At 42.7% G+C, this 7125-nt stretch overlaps 1 pseudogene across 1 annotated transcript in view; it reads left to right on the forward strand.

Annotated features, from left to right (window-relative positions):
• The window catches only part of LOC306923918 (putative polypeptide N-acetylgalactosaminyltransferase 8), a 38069-nt pseudogene extending 30977 nt beyond the window's left edge, over positions 1-7092 (forward strand). Inside the window, exon 11 of the transcript in view lies at positions 7069-7092. The product of the transcript in view is annotated as a putative polypeptide N-acetylgalactosaminyltransferase 8 (transcript). The remainder of the gene's footprint in view (positions 1-7068) is intronic.
• Positions 7093-7125: the final 33 nt, after the last annotated feature.

Here is a 7125-nt window from a genome sequence, read left to right on the forward strand (position 1 = left end):
TGTTTTAGCATTTCCTGACACTATACAATACTTGACAATAGTGTTGCTGTAGGACTTCCAATGGTGCAGAGTCCCTAGTAAACAATAATGGCGGATTTGGCCACGCCCGAAATATCCATGTATCTCAAAGAATAAAGCAGTTAATACCTGGAAAAGGCGCGACTCGGTCTGTTATAGCGTTGGTTATAGCACCACCATGAGGCTGATTTGACAAATGTCAAGTGGAATTTGTTCCTCAGTCTATAGTTGGAATATGGGTGCACCGCTTCACTGCAACTAATGTTTTTTTACATTAGTTTAATTAAAGCTGCACTATGTAACTTCTACGGATTTGTACCCATAGTTTCTGCTGAAGTGCTGAAATGTTTTACCATTGAGATAATAGAGCCTGCCTGCTAGCTTGCTCGGTGATTCATCTTGACCTTCAGTTCAAATTTTGTGTCAAGCATTGGCAAGTTCGTGTCAAAGGTCATGTCTCACCTAGGCACAGGATCTAAATATCTCAGTAGAAAAGCCCAAATGTATAAGTTATATTGTACACACTCCACCTATACAGATTGCTTGGGCAAAACTACATTTTAGGCATGAAAAAAAAATCACTCTTGTGTGAAGGGGCGCCCAGATGTCAGTAAAAAAATCACACGCGTGTGAACTGAGTGGTGCAAGGTCTTATATAGCCTGATCAGCTGTGGTCTGACGTCACACACTAACCATAGCAACCATGCTCGTTTTTTTGGTACGAACACGGGTACACGGCCAGTTGTTGGAGTGGTTTGCACCACTCAAAAATGTAAATGTATTTACAGCAAGATGGAATTTTACTTACTTACTTACTTTACCCTAAACAAACATTAAAGTCCATAGAACTTTGGCTGGAATGGGACATTTATAATTATAGGCTCTCAACAAACATTAAAAGTCCACAGATCTGGCTCGCCTATATGACGTAATTTGGGAAAGCCATAGGGCTAGCTAGCACCCTTCAAAAATATACATAGTGCCACTTTTTAGTGTTTAAAATCGTAGTGTAAAAACAACCAACTAGGATGCGGTCAGAAACTAAAAAACAGGTTTAGAAACATAAACATCAATGACACCCTCATCACTGACAAGCTTGATGTAGCCAACTAAAAACATCTTCTTTACAAACATTGCAACAGCGCTGGTTAACAAACTGCCCTCCCACTCTGGCCGTTTTGGTGTAGAGCACATCAAAGCCTTCTACAAAAACCTACTGTAGGTGTTTGTAAAGATGGTTTTACACTGGCAATGGTAACAACTGAGGAGGTACTTAAAAAACTGAGTGCCCTTCAACCCCATAAGGCCACTGGCCATGACAATATTCCCTCCAAATTTCTCAGAGACTCTGCCATGTCTATAGCTCCAATCATCACCCACATAATAAACCTCTCCATCAAACAGGGACAGGTCCCCCAAGATTTCAAACTGGCAAAAGTAACCCCCCTGCACAATAAATGGCAAATTAGACCCCGGCAACTACCGCCCTATTTCTATTCTTAGCTCCATCTCGAAAGTGATGGAAAAAAAAACAGGTTTAAAAGTATCTTGCCACAAAAAAATGAATGTACGAATTCCAATCCGGCTTCAGAACATCCCACTCCACTGACACATGCCTCCTCTATTTGACATCAAACACTTGGTGGATGCTGGCAAATACTGCGGCATGGTCAAGCTGGACCTCCAAGGCTTTTGACATCGTGAACCACTCCATACTGGTTAACAAGCTAAAAGCAATTGGTTTTGATAGCCCATCAGTGAGCTGGATGCAATCCATCTTTGGATCAAATAGTAATCTCAGCAAGGCAGATGGCTTCTTGGTTAGAGTGGGTGACAATATTATTACACAAAAAGATGAAATTACCTACCTAGGTTCCATCCTGGAAGCAAATCTTTCCGGTGATAAAATAGCCACCAACGTAATAAAAAAAGTCAACCAAAGAACAAGATTCCTATACTGGAACACCTTGAAGACCCTAACAAGAGCCCTTGCACAAGGTTTCTTCGACTATACATGCACCTCAAAGGCCCTTAAAACAAGGCTCCAGACTTCCCAAAACCAACTGGTCAGGCTACTACTTGGCCTCACCCCCCGAACCCACCTCACCCCTGCCCACTTTGACAGGCTGGAATGGCTTAGGGTTGACGACACCCATGTACCTGTCTAAATACTTCCTTAATGTCGAAGTCCACACCCAAACACCAGAGGGAGTTCAACAAACCATGTGTGTAGCGAACCCAAGCCAGAGAATGGTGAAGTGTACTGATGTTTCCAGAAGGTTTTATTTATGCTCAGCCTTAGACCTGGTTTTGAACATAAAGTCCTTTCCTTTGTGTGAAACACCTCTTTTCTGGACAGACACCGTAAGAACTATAGGACAGATAAACAAGATAAAATGAGCTCTTACAAAATACAAACATTACAAACCAGGTCATAAAACAATAACATACAGAATGGACCTTTAAAACAAACATAAGTATGAATAATCACAATGTTTACATGACAACACCTTCTCTGTTAATATAAACATATCCAATTCCAAAGTAATTGCACAGAAACATAAAACACATTACCTTGTTCCCGTTCTAGCTGGGTTCTAAGATAAAACTGTTGCTGCTGCTTGCCTCAAACATTTCCTTCTGATTCTGAGCAGCCAGGTGAGTGCAATAACCAATCAAGGAAACCCCCAGTGGAAAGTTACCAGGCTCTCAGCCACACACCAAACCAAAAAACCCCTTCAAAATAAAAGTATGACACATGTTGCATGCAAATAATTACAAAGACAAAATACAGTGCCTTGGGTCATTTACAATGTGCAACCCAAATTCGGCACAAACAAGGGACTAAATTCACCACCAAAATGTGGAACGCCCTACCAACAGTCATTAAGTAAAATCCCTTGACTCCTTTAAAACCACTCTCAAAGGGCACCTACGGACGGCTGCAATTCGAAACTGGCCCCCGTAAAATCTGAATCCCCCACCCACCCATTTTCCCCCTCACTGTATATTTTACAGTATATATTTTTTTCCTTTTTCCCTCTATGATGATTTCCTGTTTTTGGCTAGATAGAAGTGTATATTTGTACGTCTCTAAATGTTTTGATGAATTGAACATGGTAGACCCTATTGTAAACAAGTGTAATGCTTTATGGTGTTGTCCAACAGTTTTGTATTGAGTTGTGCTTGTACTGTAATTCTCCAATCTGTTCATAAATACTTCAACCAACAATCAATCAATCAATGTGAGACAGACAGCAGGGGAGAGGATATTGAACACATGTCTATTGCACTGCAGAGGGGAGGGGAAGCACCACCACTGCTCTGTCTTCCAGAGCCCCCCCCCCCCTGACTCCTGTGGGAAATTGGAAAAGGAAGACAGAGTTTAAGCAGTGAGAGAGAGAGGAAGGGAAAACCAGAGATACACAAGAGAGGGAGGGAGGGAGAGAGAGACAGGCTGGGGGGGAGAGAGAGAGAGAGAGAGAGAGAGAGGGAGAGAGAGGGAGAGGGAGGGGGGGAGAGCGACGGAATGGGGAGAGCGAGGAGGAATGGGGAGAGCGAGGAGGAATGGGGGCAGAAAGAGTTAGACCGCCAATAAGGGTTATATAAGGACAAGACTAGTGGTCCATGGAAAAAGAAAGAGAAAAAAGGAAGAGGGCAAGAAATGTTGTTTGGAATCAATCATTCCAGCTGACCCGTGGAAAAGTGCGGAATGCTCTGCTGACGTCATTTTAGAGCAGTGGACGTGTGTAATGACTGTCTATTTGAGTGTTCCCTGTGTGTGTGTGTGTGTGTGTGTGTGTGTGTGTGTGTGTGTGTGTGTGTGTGTGTGTGTGTGTGTGTGTGTGTGTGTGTGTGTGTGTGTGTGTGTGTGTGTGTGTGTGTTTCTACTGTCTACTGTAAAAGGAAAGAGGGTAGAGAGATTATGTTCTAAGACTGTGTGTGTGTGTGTGTGTGTGTGTGTGTGTGTGTGTGTGTGTGTGTGTGTGTGTGTGTGTGTGTGTGTGTGTGTGTGTGCGTGTGCGTGTGTGTGTGTGCGTGTGCTTGTGCATGTGGTGTGCATGCAAGTGGAAACGCGCAAAGTGCTCTACTGACGTAACATGCCTAACAGTTTCCATATAAGAGCTGTGAGCAGGCGCCATGCCGGCACTCAACATGGCTACGTCTGGTACCTATCACACACACACACACACACACACACACACACACACACACACACACACACACACACACACACACACACACACACACACACACACACACACACACACAATGAGCTGGGTGTTGTATCTTTGCAGCAGCATGGGGGTAATGCGCTGCCATTGCCAGTGGCATTGCCAGATTTGCCACCCACTGTTCCCACAGACCCACATCTTCATTTTTTGGAACAGCACATCTGCTCTACTTTGCCACCTCCTCTCCCTCCATTTCACTGCACATGTCTGAAGTGAACCTTTCAAGCCTGTTTTCTCAACTTGCTGTTTTCTGCAAGACATCACTCTATAAGCCATACAGTATCTCCAAAACTGGTGGGTCAAACTGAACAACCAATATGTCAATTTGAAGCTGTGATTCCCTGCTTTCATATGACATGAAAAAACGATAATTAAAAAACGACTTAGCCTCGGTCAGAAACGGTCACATATTGTTGTGTAAAATAACAACTGAGATGCTTATTTGTTATGGTTATGGTTATGTTTCTGGTTTAAGGATGGTTATGGTTATGGTTATGGTTTAGGTTCACCATCTTCATCATGGCAGCCTTGAAAACGGGGATCCGTTCTCCTCATCCCTTCGACTGTGGAGGTCAAGTGAGTAGAAGAGTCGGTGGTAGTCTGGGCACGGAAGTGTTGGAGGTGGACGGGGTAACATAAGACGTTGGTGTCTTTGTTGACCCTTCTCTTTCGCTGCTTCTGCCCAGGGCCGGCCCTCCCTCACATTTCTGAACACCGTTGGCAATTGTGCCACACCAGGATGTAGTTGTCCACAGGAATCCTGGTCTTTTCTTGTAGATGTTTATTGGTCTTTCAGACGTCTCTTGGGTCCCCCTATAGGAGCCTTGAGCCATGAGCCAGTTCACAGAACAGGGTCTGTTTGGGGAGGGGTGAGTCTTCCCTGCAACATAAATGACCAAGGAAGAGCATGCTGGTTCTTGGCGACGAACGCTTCCATGTGTTCCTGGTTAGAACGACATTGCATTCTTCCCATAGTTATAAATAATAGAGACGGCACCGGAATTCCCCTCCCATCCACGTGCATGGAGTTGCAGTCACCATACTCCCTTCTTTATTTTATTTTATTTTATTTTATTTTATTTTATTTTATTTTATTTTATTTTATTTTATTTTATTTTATTTTATTTTATTTTATTTTATTTTATTTTATTTTATTTTATTTTATTTTATTTTATTTTATTTTATTTTATTTTATTTTATTACATCATTGATGTTCATTCTTGCAATGCCATTGGTCATTTCTGCCTCTGTGATTGCATATATGATATTTGCATATTTATATGCAAATATCATATATGCAAATATCACAGAAGCAGAAATTTAAACTTCAAAATCTCTGGTCTTGCATTTTTTATTAATTTTAACCTTTGACCTTTAACCCTGAAAAAGTAAAATGCATGTAATATATATATTTTTGTGATCATTAGAATGTCTAGAACATGTTTTATGTATTATTGTGAAAGATATCCCCCAAATGTAAATTATGAATGTATTATTATTATTTTAATAATTATTATAAATGTGCATATACAATTTGTTTTACATAATTTCCTCTTATAAGTCCTAGTAGTACAAAGTAGTAGTAAGGTTGAAATCTCTTTTTTGCAAGTAGAAATATTTCCGGGTCTTGCAGGGTTACGAACAGCAAGGGTTTTTAAAGTTGTATTAGCCTAGTACGAGCAAGCAAAGCACTGCAAGCGTTCGGCTAGTCAAAAAGTATCAATGAAAGCTAAGCGCTGAAGCACCCCCGTGCAGAAGTGAGAACTACCTATGAATATCAGTTCTGCAGACTATTTTTAGGGCGCCTAAGAACTACAGTACACTGGTAACATGAAACCCCACACAGAGAAGTGCAGACTTCAGCACATAGGTGACCTGACCATGCTGGCCCGGACGGTGTATTTAGATGCATGGGTCCAAATAATATCAGAAACCTCTTATCTCCTGCTTCTGAGATGCACCAGACTGGCCTGCCATAGGCTAGAGTCTAGCCTATGGCAGCCGCTAGACTGAGCACGGTTGGAACTCCCTATACTCTTATCTCCATATTTGAACCTTAAGCTTAAGTGTGTTTTTCCCTACTTGATCAAACTACAGCGTCACACAAAAAGCATGAAAAGTAGCAGATTCACAAGTCGATCTTCTACTTTTGCTGTTTTTTAATATGAATCCTAAAAAGTAGCCTAATACACACATAAAGAACGAATGTTCTGTGCTCTGCCTGTGTTTGATGGCCGCCTCAATGCTTTTCCAATGGAAGTCACATGGTTTGACCAAACATTTTTGTTTGATGCGGGGGAGGGGGGCAATCAAACACAAGTGTTTGGTCAAACCACGTGACTTCCATTGGAAAAGCATTGGGGCGGCCATGAAACACAGGCAGAGCACAGAACATTCGTTCTTTATGTGTGTACGAAGCCTAACAGTTTTGGACATGTGAGATTTCCACCCGACGGAGGCGATATGTGACGAGGGCACCTTGGACAACAATTCAACACCCGGTGAAGCACAGGCGGACCATTGTATTGTATGGGGGGGATTATCCACGCTGATCCACTGGATACACACACTGTCGCACAGGGGGGGGAGGAATGAAAGCAAAGGTGAGATTGGTTATGGTTTTTATGAACCAGTTGACAGGGGTCTCCTTCAAGGGGAAATTCCCCCCGACGACCATAAAACAAAGCTTCCGGGACACGCACGCACACGCACGCACGCACACACACACGCACACCGCGTGCGCTCGTGGTGTGGGACTCAGCTGCAGATGCTGGTAATGCCATTATACCTCTGTCTTGTCTTCCCCCTTTTGCAGTGGCTCTCACTCACAGTGGGTTGAGGAGAGGAGATCAACAGCAAAATGACAGAGGTA

Source organism: Electrona antarctica (genome assembly GCF_951216825.1).
Source record: "Electrona antarctica genome assembly, chromosome: 5".
NCBI classification, from domain to species: domain Eukaryota; kingdom Metazoa; phylum Chordata; class Actinopteri; order Myctophiformes; family Myctophidae; genus Electrona; species Electrona antarctica.